The sequence below is a fragment of the Gossypium hirsutum genome, chromosome A04 (genome assembly GCF_007990345.1).
Source record: "Gossypium hirsutum isolate 1008001.06 chromosome A04, Gossypium_hirsutum_v2.1, whole genome shotgun sequence".
Lineage (NCBI taxonomy): Eukaryota > Viridiplantae > Streptophyta > Magnoliopsida > Malvales > Malvaceae > Gossypium > Gossypium hirsutum.
Window position 1 is genome coordinate 41971025 of NC_053427.1, and position 14492 is coordinate 41985516.

The 14492-nt window shown below is 36.5% G+C and overlaps 1 non-coding gene across 1 annotated transcript; it reads left to right on the top strand.

Moving 5' to 3' along the window:
- Positions 1-8561: 8561 nt before the first annotated feature.
- Positions 8562-8668, top strand: LOC121228689 (small nucleolar RNA R71). Its single transcript, XR_005926264.1, has one exon. It is a non-coding gene; the product is annotated as a small nucleolar RNA R71 (small nucleolar RNA).
- The last annotated feature ends 5824 nt before the right edge of the window (positions 8669-14492 follow it).

Sequence of the window (14492 nt, forward strand, 5' to 3'; positions counted from 1 at the left end):
TTGAGAGTGGAGAAGGATACTCGGGCAGTCGTAGAGGTTCATTAGTCCATAAGTCCTGCGCCAAAAGAAAATTATATCTAGTGGTAGCTATGGTTGTGGTCGATCAGGACATGGCAGTCGTGGAGAAGCTTTCCCGGTAGAGTTTTAGTTCCTATGTGACGATGAGCTTAAGAGCTTTATATAACTGTGATAAAATCAGGAACTTTTTAGGGGATATTAGGAAGAATAATTACTCATAAAGAAAAACCGAAATTGATAATTAAAAATAAAATTCTAAAATCTGCTAAAAATAAAAATAAAAATAAAAGTAGTTTTAATAAAAATTAAAAACATAAAATAATAAATAAATGTTTTTAAGCATCTTCATCACTAGATGGTTCGCGAGGTGGGACTGGCGATGAGATGTGGAGGTGCTGACAAATCTGCTGTAGAGTAGTATCAATGTTGTCAAATCATTGACAACACTGTTGCTCGAATTGAGTGAGGCGCCCAGAGATGTCAGTGTATGAAGCCGCCGCATGAACTGGACGAGAGGGTCGTGGTGGCTGAGTCTGTAGGCCCCCGTGCTGTGAGGGGACATCATTAGGAATGTCCTCGTAGGCCTCCTCTTCGATAGACTGGGAGAGACGACACTGGGGAGGGTAGGTTCCTCGGTGCCTCTCGATCATCCTCATGCTAAGCATGCTCGAGATGCCTTGTGGGGACATCTGGCTGATGAGGGTGAGGTTTGATTCTTGCGCCGCGGTGTTGAGGAGCTCGAAGTGTCGCGTCAGTAGAGTCATATAGGGGCCAATGGAGATGACCCACTTCTGGTGCTGCTCCGTCTGGTGATGAATCACATGGGCGATGAAATAAGCAAGGTCGATGACGTGCCCTTGCGACATACACCATAAGAAGTAGGCGTCGTGGGTGTTGACGACGCCAGTGCTCTCTTGCCTCCCTATAATTGTGTGAGCTAAAATAGCATGAAAGTACCTCAGGGATGGTGGGAGAACTGATGCCTTGGAGCGGCTAGGATTGTAGGAGGCTGCGCCAGGGGCCAAAGTGTGCTAGCACTTCAAGGGAGAGAAATGTATGTGGCGACTGAGAGCATGTAGTTCATTCTCTTCCTTGAACTCCTCCGTATATAAGCCTAGGGCAACACCAAACTCTGGGATGCTTAGCTGGCGGATTAATCTGCCTAGGTGAAATTAAACTGTGCTGGGATCATCGTAGTTTGTCATTACAGTCTGAACATGGAATGTTGAGCATAGTTCCATTGTGAGCTTAACGTATGTTGGCTCGATAATCCTAAAGAATAGCTCCCAAGGGTCGGTGGTTAGGAGGACTCGAATCGAATCAGCCAACTGAACCTGTTCTACAGCATCCCAGTCGATGCAACGACCCGTAATTAAAGGTCGGGCCCAAAGTATAAAGAATAATAATAATAGGTAAAAGAATTCAAAAAAATAAAAGGCATGAATTTGGAACTAACTATTTCAGCCAATACTATTAATATGAAGCAAACTCAACCACAATAACAATGAGAATGAGAATAGAAATGTAATAGGAATGATGTCTTCCTAATCTCAATTTAACACGGAATGTATGATAACTAACTTAGGAAAGCAAATTAAGTGATATATGTAACACCCTTCACCCGTATCCCTCGCTAGAACAGGGTTTGAGGTGCTACCAGATTTAAACTCAACCATTTATATAAAACCAGGCCGTAAAAAAAATTTTGATCAATTTTAAACTTTTCGTACACGCATATATTATCCTATAGTCGGGCTTACAAGGCCCCAAAACATTCATGAGCCATTATTAAATATTTACCAATATCTTAGTCTTGTATCATTTACTTACTCAACAATAAATCACAATTCAAATTCTAAATATACATACTATAAATCACATCACAGGAGATAATAACATACAAGCATATGAATAATCAAACTACCTTAAAAACAAGCCAAATTCTTTGGCTTAATCATAATATTACAAACTCAACTTTACAACCCTATACATGCTATAGACTCAAAACACTAAGATTTACTTACGCTGATAGCGTAGACTCGACAATGTGATGATATCTCTGAGGGCCTCCAACTTGAGCTAACCTGGCAACCCTAGGGAATATGGGAAAGAAAAAGGGAGTAAGCTTTACGCTTAGTAAGTTTATAAGAAAACAATAAGCAACTCATTAACAAGTTTTATCAATGTTTACAACATAATCACAAATTCACTACAATTTGTCTTCCTGAGCAACAGTCACTAAATTATTTATAACTAGAGCTACAAAACTCCAAATCAATTTCCGTTAATTTTCCCTGAAAATAGACTCATATATTTTCCATACATAGAATTTTCAGGATTTTTGGTTTGGCCAATCAATAACAGATTTTCCTTAAAGTTTCCCCTGTTTCACTGTTTGACTAATTTGACCACTCTTCACTACGAATCAAATTTCTCATTGTACAGAATTCAAAATATGTTTTTGTTGATTTCATTTGAAACTAGACTCATTTATGGAGTCTAAGCATATAAATCTTATCTTATAACCATTTTTTTACAAATTATAATGATTTTCTAGAAAACAGAACAGGGGATCCTGAAGTCATTTGACTCTGTCCCACGCCACTTCAAATATCTCATTATCAGAAATTATTTTTCTTACACGGTTTCTTTTATAAGAAATTAGACTCATTAAGATTTAATTACATAATTTATTCAGCTTCTAACTCAACTCCCACAATTTATGGTGATTTTCCAAAATCACATTACTGCTGCTGCCCCAAGCAGATTTATTACAAATTTACTCTTTCACACATTCTTTGCATTCACATTATTTAAACATGTATATCACGAATCATTTTCATCACATATCTATAACTTCACTTAAGCATAATCTCAATACAATACATCATGCTCAATGATTCACACACAACCATTCAAATTAACAATTATAAGATGGTTCCGCACGTAGCCCACCCTTATCGATAATTTACGATGGTTTTACCCTTACTCACATATATGACATAGGCATTTAAATACTTTATTGTCAACTTTAATTCAACTGAATTCAACCATTGTACCATTTCATAACCACAGTTACTTTCGTCATTCATGTCTAAATGGTATTTCACATAATTCATATAACCTTTCACCATAACCGAATACACACATACACATATGACATCTTCACCTATGCTTCTCATTTCACATTCATGATTCAATTCCAATCGATCTAACATGCATAAGTATATATCACATACCTGGCCAACTTAATGTATTGAACGAATTCAATTGTCGATTTAACACAAGGTCTCATAGTCTTAGACTTTTATCAAATCACTGGCATTTAGCCTGCTAGGTTTTAAACCCGAATTCATCACCGGCACGAAGCCTGCTAGACTTTAAGTCTGAACTCATTCACCGGCATTTTGCCTGCTAGGCTTGAAGCCCGATATCATTTCACCGGCATTATAACCTGCTAGGCCTGACGCCCGATATTATCTCACCGGCATTATAGCCTGCTAGGCCTGAAGCCCGATATTATCTTACGGCATTATAGCCTGCTAGGCCTGAAGCCCGATAATATTATTCACCAGCTTAAAGCTTGCTAGGCCGAGGCCCAAATATCACATTTCGATAAACAATTCACCTGTTCTTTCATACTTTCATAACTTCTACTTCAATTATGTATAACTGAAATACATATCTATGAACAAAGATTTTCATCCTTTCAACCACATAGGGTTTAATTTCCACATTGGAACACATATCTTAGTACATCATTTAATAGTATCAAAGTCAACTAGATATGCTAGTCACATACGGCTCATAACTTTAATTTAATATTCATTCAACACAAAGAACATATGTATATATATACACAATCAAACATCTTCTTAATTATGATTATTCAACTCTTAAGCATATAACATGATCAAACACAAACACTTAAGAACTCTCCTTGGATTTAATCGAATAATTATGGATTGACTAATCGACTAGTTTCACTTTCCCTTTTATCAAAAATTGGCTCATTATGCTCTTGATCTTGGATTAAACAATTTTAACTTATTGTTAATCAACTAATCAAGCATTGTGTTATGAGTATATTCGGCTTTCAAACATATTAAACATAGTAATAATCATGCACATTATAATCAAAGTGCAATTAATCCCATACACAAAAATATACGACACTTCATTTCCATCTACTTATATACATGTATCACATAAGACCATTTCATACTTTCTATCACCTAAATAAACAACAAATTTTCCAATTAATTTCTTAAGTCCACATTCGGCATCTATATCCACAATAACACATTAGCCGATTACTATAAATCATCTAATTCAACTTTCAATAATCTCACTTTGCAAACAATACTCATTTCATTCACCAAAATGTCATTCGGTAATTATTCAAACAGAATTATCATTTAAACATTTTTCACCTAAATCACACATACATATCATGCTAGCACATAACACCAATACCCGAATAACATTTTAAACACTTATTCAATTCATTAACTATTTGATCATTCGGCAATTATATCTCTCATTCAAGCCTTATTTTAAACTACCATGTACAATTCTTGCATTATACTCTAATAGCCGATTACCATCTATCTATCTAACCACAACTATCCTTATTCATCAAGCTCAACTCATCTCTCATCACATTTAATACCAAAAACATCAAACACCTTCAAAGACACTCACACAACCCATACATTTCACAATTTCACATTTTAACCACTAAATTTCCACATTTCACAATTTAATCCAAAACTGACATTTTTACCAAAATTCACTTAACAAAACTTATTAATCTAACATCAAAGATTTATTTTCTATCATTAAACATCAAGATACTCAAATATTCAATAATGGATTCATCCAAATACTTTAATAATTTTAAAATTAGAGGTACAGGCTAGCTAGATTACGAAGTAACGATCTCAAAAACGTAAAAATCATTAAAAACCGAGTCGAAATGGACTTACCAATTTAACATGCAATGGACGAATACTTTGAAGCTTCAATGGCTTCTTTTTATTTTAACTTTCGGCAATAGATGATGAGAATAAAGCCAAATTTTTATTTTGTTTTATTTATTAAAACACTTATTAGCTATTTTACAATATTAACCTTCAAAAACATTTAAAACTACTCCAACTACCCTTCCACTATCATCCATTAACACAAAAATGGTCTAATATTCTTATAAAGACTTTCACTTTAATAAACCACAGCTATTAGACACCTTAATTAATTGCACACAAGTTTTAAACTTTACGTGATTTAGTCCTTTTTGCTTAATTTACTATCGAAATGATAAAAATTTTCAACGAAACTTTAATACCATCTTATTGCCACTCCGTAAATATTTATAAAAATATTTATGACTTGGTTTATAGAAATGAGGTTTTGATACCTCTTTTCTAAGCCCACTTGACCTTAAGGTCATACCACTTGAACTTAATAAATCGCTTATAAAACGAAAATCACAATATCAAAAACATTTTTAAAATCACAATTAACTCATAAATATTAAATATAATATTTACAAACCTACTCGTCAGATTTAGTGGCCCCGAAACCACTGTTTCGATTAACCCTAAAAATGGGCTATTACAATATAAATTGGCATGGTAATAACATGAGAATAAACATAGTAATGTCATGGGTATGAGGTGTTCCTAATAACTTGATTTAACACAAAATGTATGATAATTAACCTAAGAATGCAAATTAAATGATAGAAAAATGAAAAATAGCTCAAAAGATATGAAGTTTATGTTGATAATAAGCATTAGAAATAAGTAAAATAGATGTGAAAAGGAGTAAACAAACGCTAAGGGTAAGAGATTGAGCGTCAAAAATGAAGTGGGAAGCAGCGCACGACCGTGGCAGGGAGGCCGTGTGGAGTTGCAGCGGCTAGGCTTAGGGTTTTTGAATGGGGAAGAAAGTGAACAGTGCAGGGTATTTATAGATTTTGGGCCACACGGCCAGGGCACACGCCCGTGTTCCCCAATTTCAGCCCGTGTGATTTGCGAATTTCAAATTTGGGCGCATTAGACATTTAGTACATGCCCGTGTTCCTCGGTTGTGTGGGTTCACATGGCTGTGTCACACGGCCGTGTCCAGCTTTGTTCGCTTCTCCCACGACTGCGTGTGCAAGCCCCACGCCTGTGTTAATTTAACAGGTTCGACCACGGGTTTTCGACATCGGCGTGTCGAACGCCCATGTTTTTTTAACAGTTTCGCCCACGGTTCTTCCACACGGGCCAGTCGCACGCCCGTGTTGTTTTGGCAGGCTCAACCACTGACATATCGTATGGTCGTGGCATTTAGTCATAGTCTGTGTTGGGGAAATCTTTTGCCCTACTTTCACACGGTCTTAAGCACGCCTGTGTGCTTGGCCGTGTCTCTGTGGAAACACCTGTATTCAAGATTTCTATTAATAAGTTAGGAGTTAAATACCAAAATTTAAAGAAATTAATATTGTTAGTGCTTGGGTTGCCTCCCGAGAAGCGCTTATTTATAGTCTAAGCTCGACTTACCTCTCCAGTGAATGGTCATGGTGGTTTGAGCAGTTTATACTCCTCATTCCTGTTATCAATCTCATCAAAATAAGGTTTTAATCGGGTGTTGTTTACCTTAAAAGTGTCGAACTTAGGATGACTCACCTCCACGGTACCGAATGGAAAAATATTGAGTACCGTAAGAGGGATTTCCTCATTTGGTGTGGTAATGACAATGTGGGGATTTACGGTATCAAATAATACCTTATCACCAACCTTAAGTTGATTTAGAGTGGTATTGAGCTCGTTTTAGCGTAGTTTCATTTTGTCGGGTGTTCTTGTTTGTACGTCCGCCATTCATCGAGTTCCTCGATTTGTAATCTTCGATCTTCGATCTTCATGAACAGGTCCTCTACTGGTGCTTGAGAATGACTCGTGTGCTTCCTTCAGACTCATTTTCTGCAAAGTAGGTTTCACCATATTGTTAGTTTTAGTAGAATGGTTTAAATGATCACCTTCAGTTCCTGATGTCTTGCTAGAATTGCGAGTTTGAAGGGTGATTGTTTCGTCTCCCCCCCGGAGTGTGAGTTCACTTGTGCCAACATCAATGATGGTTTTAGCAGTTGCTAAAAAGGGCCTTCCTAGAATTAAGCGAGTGTTGCTATCCTCTTCTATGTCTAGAACAATAAAGTCAACGGGAAATATAAATTTATCAATTTTAACTAGCACATCTTCAATAGTACCTCTAGGGAATCTTATAGTTTTATCTGCTAATTGAATGCTCATCCTAGTCTATTTGGGTTTCCCGAGAACTAGTTGCTTAAACATTTTGTAAAGCATGGCGTTGATACTAGCCCCTAGATTAGCTAATGCATGATTAACATCTAAACTACCAATTAAGCAAGGAATAGTAAAGCTCCCTGGGTCTTTTAGTTTGTTGGGTAGTTTATTTTGGAGAATGGCTAAGCAAACTGCTTTTAGCTCCACATGCGACGCCTCGTCCAACTTCTGCTTATTTGCTAAAAGCTCTTTTAAGAATTTCATTATGTTTGGCATCTGCGATAGAGCTTCAATAAACTGTAAGTTAATATGTAATTTTTTAAGAGTTTAAGGAATCTACCAAATTTTTCATCTGAGCGGTTTTTCCTTGTCACATTGGGATATGGCACATGAGGTTTATATTCGACAGTCACTGGTTTGTTTGTATTTTGATCTACCTCACCTTGACCTTTGCTTACCACAATTTCTTGCTGCGGTTCTGGTTCAGGCTCCACAAATCCTTCTTCATTTTGAATATTAATCGTGTTGAGCTGTTCCCTTGGGTTGGGTTTAGCATTACTTGGCAAACTACCTTGTGGTCGTTCGGAGATTAGTTTGGAAAGCTGGCCTATCTAAGTTTCGAGTCATTGGATCGATGCTTGTTGTTTCTTAAGTGCTGTCTTTATGTTCTGGAAACGAGTTTCTGACACATATAAACTTTCAGAGCATCTCTTTAAGGTTTGGCTTCTTTTCTTGTTCGTAGGGTGGTTGTTGGTAGCCCAGAGGATGTTGTGGTCTTTGATTTCCTTGACCGCCCCATGAAAAATTGGGGTGGTTCCTTCAACCAGCATTATAAGTGTTACTATATGGATTGTTTTGAGGTTGAGGATTATTACCCATGTTGTTTAATTGTTTGTTATCCATGTTGTGGCCAGAAGGTTGGTATTCCGAATGGTTTGTTCCACCTCACTTGCTTCGCACTGCATTACTGGGTGAACCTGTGAAGAATTAAGAAAACCATTAATCTTTTTATTTAAGAGTTCTACCTTATTAGAGAGCATGGTGACCGAATCGACGTTGTAAACGCCGACTATTTTCGTTGGCTTTGTCCTCATGACTTGTCGCTGATAGTTATTCAGTGACATCTCCTCTATAAACTCATAGGCATCTTTCGGTGTTTTATTGTTGATAGTTCTGCCCTCTGATATGTCAACCATTTCTCAAGTCGAAGGATTCAGACTGTTGTGAAATGTTTGTACTTGGTGCCAAAGCGGTAACCCATGGTAGGGGCATCTTCTCAAAAGGTCCTTGTATCTCTCCCATGCATCGTAGAGTGTTTCTAAATCCATCTGCACAAACGAAGAGATATCATTACGTAATTTAGCCGTTTTAGCCGGCGAAAAATATTTTAGTAAAAATTTTTCGGTCATTTGTTCCCAAGTAGTAATTGACCTTCATGGTAACGAGTTCAACCACTGTTTAGCTTTGTTCCTCAATGAAAAGGGAAACAACCGAAGATGTATGGCATCATCAGAAACGCCATTAATTTTAAATGTATTGCATAGTTCTAGGAAGTTGGCTAAATGAGCGTTGGGATCCTCATCCTGCAAACCATCAAACAGAACAAATTGTTGTATCATTTGAATAGTGTTAGGTTTTAATTCAAAAGTATTTGCAGCTACAACAGGTCTTACTATGCTTGATTCAGTTCCTGTTAAAGAAGGTTTAGCATAATCATACATAGTGCGTGGAGCAGGATTTTGATTAATCGCAATTGCAGGAGGCAGCTGATTCCCTTGGTTTTCAGCCATCTCTTCGGTTGGGGGTTGAGTATCGTCTTCTTGCTCCTTCTCCATGTATCTTAAGCTTCGCCTTATTTCTCTTTGATTTCTACGAACTATGCGATTGATTTCTTCGTCAAAAAGTAACGGTCCCGACGAGTTTCTTCTAGTCATAAACTATGAAAACCTGCCAAGAGAAAGAAAGAGTAGGTTAATAAATAATAATAAGAATAAAATTAAATTAAATTGCAAGAAAATAAATGGCTAAAGTAATAAAAATTGAGTTTTCCTAATATCTTAGTTCCCCAGCAACGGCGCCAAAAACTTGATCACATGATTTCGTGATAGATTTTAAATATTTATAATTATTCGTTCTTAAACTAACTATTATTGCGATGTAGGCAAGTGTACCTATCGAACAGTAGTATAGTTTTAGCAAGACCGGATTGTCGAACCCAAAGGAACTAAAAGTACTAGTAATGACTGTCTTTTTATTATCTAGCCTAAGAATAAAGAGGTTTTGTTTTAATTAACTTATTATCTAAACTAAGAACGCACAGAGAAAAGAATTGGGGAATTGCTTTTGGGAAAAATCGATTAACTTAAGACAATACCTAAGGAAAAAATCCACCTAGACTTTACTTGTTATTCTGGCTCTAAATCGGACGATTTATTCATTCAACTTGTTCCGTAGAGATCCCTAAGTTATGTTATTATCCTTATTCAAGACTAATAATGTCTATTCCCTAGATTAAATAACCGAGACTTTTCTCTAATTAACACTCTAGGGTTTCATTAACTCAATCTATGGATCCCCTTATTAGGTTTCACCCTAATCTGGTAAAATTTTGTCACCCTATGTCTAGGCGCGTAATCAACTCAGCTTAATTATGACAAATGTACTCTTAGACAGGGTCTATTCCTCCTCTAAATAAGAGCATGTCTTGAATCAGTATCCTGAGATATCAAAACAAGAATTAGGAACACATAATTAAGAACAAGTTAAATATTTATCATACGATTCAGAAAATAATAACAAGATTCATCTTAGGTTTCATTCCCCTTAGGTATTTAGGGGTTTTAGTTCATAACTAAATAAGAAAACATCTTAAAAGAATAAAGAATACAAAACATAAAGAAAACCCAAAACTCCTAAAGGGAAATTGAGGAGAGATCTTAGTCTTGATGATGAATCCGGCTTCTGAGATGGATTAATCGGCTTCCTTGGAGTAATTCCTTCTCCCTATTCTCTGTGTCCCTTTTCTCCCTTCTCTAGGTTGTATTTTATAGGCTTTGGAATGCCTAGAAGCCCTCGAAATTAGGCTTTTCCAAATTGGACTCAACTTGGGCTCGCAGGGACACATCCGTGGCACACGCCCTTGTTCGATTACTTCAAGCCGTGCTCGAGCCTGCCAAATTGACACGAGCGTGTGGTCTGTCCGTGTGAGGAGGTCCAGGCCGTGTTAATTTCATACTGGCCCATTTTCTTTTTTTTTCTGCCCGTTTCTCGTTCTTTTCGCTCTCCTAAGTATAAAACATGAAATTAAAGCATTAGGAGCATCGAATTCACCAATTCTAATGAGAAATCATCCATAAGATGCATTAAACATGTGGTAAAAATATGTATAATTTATGGTTTATCGCACACAGCTTTTACATTTTACGCAATTAGGTCCTTTTTCAAAATTAAACACACAAACGATTAAATTTTCAAATGAAGCTTTCACACATGCTAATTCACACATCATGAACACGAAGAATAATATTTAAATATTTTTCTGATCAGATATATGGTCCCAAAACCACTATTCCGACTAGGGTCTAAACCGGACTGTTACAATTCTCCCCCTTAGGGATTTTCGTCCCTGAAAATCTTACCATTGAATAGATTTGGATATTGTTGTCTCACAACATCTTCAGGCTCTCACATGGCCTTTTCGATACCGTGTCAATGCCACATCACTTTAACTAATAGAATTTTCTTATTTCGCAGTTTTTTACCTCTCAAGCTAAAATACGGATCGACTTTTCTTTGTGAGTCATATTAGACTGAATCTCTATTTCAAACAGAGGAATCACATGAAAAGGATCGAATTTGTATCATCGAAGCATTGACACGTGAAACACATTATGAATCTTTTCTAACTCTGGTGGCAACAACAATCTATAAGCTACCAGCCCAATACGCTCGATAATCTCATACAGCCCAATGAACCTTGGACTCAGTTTGCCTTTTCTACAGAACCGAAGCACTTTCTTCCACGGAGATACCTTTAAAAACACTTTGTCCCTGATCTCAAATTCAATGTCCTTTCTTTTCAAATCCGTATAAGATTTTTGATGATCAGAAGCTGCTTTCAAACTATCTTGAATCACTTTGACTTTCTGCTTAGTTTCTTTTATCAAATCAACTCCGTGAATCTTATTTTCACTAAGCTCAGTCCAATACAAAGGTGTACGACATTTGTGACCATATAAAGCTTCGTAGGGTGCCATTTTAATGCTCGACTGAAAACTATTAGTCTAGGCGAATTCAATCAAGGGCAGATATTGTTCCCATATACCTTCAAACTCAAGAATGCAACATCTCAACATATCCTCAAGTATCTGAATAATCCAATCGGATTGATCATCCATTTGTGGATGAAAAGCAGTACTAAAATGCAATTTAGTACCCAGAGCATCTTGCAACTTCTTCCACAATCGTGATGTGAATATCAGATCTCTGTCTGATATAATAGATGATGGCACACCGTGCAATCTCACGATATCAGAAATGTATAATTCAACTAACTTATCAAGTGAGTAATCAGATCAAATCGGAATGAAATGAGCTGATTCTGTTAAATGATCAACTACAACTTAAATTGCATCTTTCTTTCTCGAAGACAGGGGCAAACACGAAACAAAGTCCATGGTCACTCGATCCCATTTCTATTCCGGAACCATAATCGGTTGTAACAACCCAGATGTCACTTGATGTTCAGCTTTAACTTCCTGACAAATCAAACATTTAGAAACAAAGTCAAAGATATCTCTTTTCATTCCGGACCACCAATAACACTTTTTCAAATCATTATACATTTTTGTACTACCCGGATGCATAGATAACCGACTATTATGAGCTTCTTTCAAAATCATCTAAATTATCTCTGAATTTCTTGTAACAAAAATGTGATATTGGAATCTCAAACAATCATCTTTGTCAACTCTGAATTCTAAATTAGGCTCAACATCACACTGAGCTCGTTTAGCTAAAATCTCATTATCAATCTTCTGAGCTTCGATAATCTGCTGTAAGAACAAAGGTCTTACTTTTAATTCAGCTAAAACTAAACCATCATCTAATAAAACCAAATGAGTATTCATCGCACGCAAAACAATCAACAATTTTCTAGTCAAGGCATCAGCAACAACATTTGCTTTTCCCGGATGATAATCAATCACAAGTTCATAATCTTTTAGCAATTCTAACCATCTTCTCTGTCGCAGATTCAGATCTTTCTGAGTCATCAAATACTTCAAACTCTTATGATTAGAGTATACGTGACACTTCTCACTGAATAAGTAATGGTGCCAAACCTTTAGAGAAAACACAATCGCAACTAATTCAAGATCATGCGTTGGATAGTTCTTTTCGTGTGGCTTCAACTATCTCGAAGCATAAGCAATAACTTTGCCTTCCTCCATCAAAACACATCCCAAACCAATCAATGAAGCATCACTGTAGATAACAAATTCTTTACCCAATTCAGGTTGTACCAATACCGAAGCTTCAATCAACAAGGTTTTCAACTGATCGAAACTTTTCTGACACTTTTCTGACCACTAAAATTTCACATCTTTTTGAAGTAGTTTTGTCAACGGAGTCGCAATCATCGCAAAGCCTTTTATGAATCTTCTATAATAACCAGCAAGTCCCAGAAAATTGTGGACTTCAGAGACATTCCTTGGAGATTTCCAATCCAAAATAGCTGAATTTTGCTCGGATCAACTCGGATACCAGAAGATGATAAAATATGACTCAGAAAACCAACTTCTAGCAACCAGAACTCACATTACGAAATCTCAGATGCTCGGCATGTTCGGATTCATCACGTGAATAAATCAATATATCATCAATGAATACAACAACAAATTGATCTAGATACGGTCTGAAAATTCTATTTATCAAATCCATAAAGATAGCAGGTGTGTTAGTCAATCCAAAAAGCATAACTAAGAATTCATAATGGCCGTACCTCGTTCGAAAAATAGTTTTCAAAATGTCTAAGTCTTTCACTCACAACTGATAAGAGCCTGATCTCAAATCCATTTTTGAAAACACAGCAACTCCTTTCAACTGATCAAACAAATCATCAATTCGGGGCAGAGGGTACCTATTCTTGATAGTCACTTTGTTTAACTGACGATAATCTATACACATTCTCGTCGTACCGTCTTTCTTTTTCACAAATAGAACCGAAGCACCCCATGGTGAGAAACTTGGTCTAGCAAATCCTCTATCGGTTAATTCTTGCACCTGAGACTTTATTTCTTTCAGTTCGGTCAGAGCCATTCTATACGGAGCTGTTGAAATCGGAGTAGTAGTAGGTACAAATTCAATGGCAAACTCTACTACTCTAATCGGAGGTAAACCCGAAAGTTTTTTAAGAAATACATCAGGGAACTCACACACAACAAGCACTGATTCAACTTTCTTTTTTGACACTCTCGAATCAATCACATATGCAAAATAAGCTTCAGAACCCTTACTCAAGATACTTAAAGCTTTCGTCGACGATATAACAGCAGGCAATCCACTCAAATCACTAGATTCAATTCTGACTATTTCAACATTCTTGCATCTCAAATCAATAGTTTTCCATTTGCAGTTCACAACAGCATCATGCAACGTTAACCAATCCATACCCAGAATTATATCAAATTCATCAAAGGGTAATAGCATCAGATTAGCTAGAAAATAAGTGTCTCGAAACATTAATGGGCAATTCTTGCATACTTATCTTTTGTTTCTCTTTGACTATCGCTTACATTTCCCATATTTCTGAAAGTTTACCACGAGAAGCATTGCCATTTGGTCTTAGATTCTGAACATTATCTTTTTCAGCTAACTCTGGGCAATATTTTATAAAATGATTTCATGAACCATAACTATAACAAGCTCGATTATTATTCTTTCCCCAGCATTCTCCAAATGTCATCTTCTACATTGATCACAGTCAGGCTTTTCATTCTTTACACTATCAACACTGGCAACAAACGTAGCTGGAACTCTGAAATTCGACTGCAATCTAGTACGATTTCTGTTCGAATGTCCCACACTAGTCTTTGAACGACTACTATCTTCTCTAAACTTCATTGATCCAGATTGAAATGATTTTCCCGATGATCTCTTTCGTATCTCTCTAGCTTCAAAATTAGC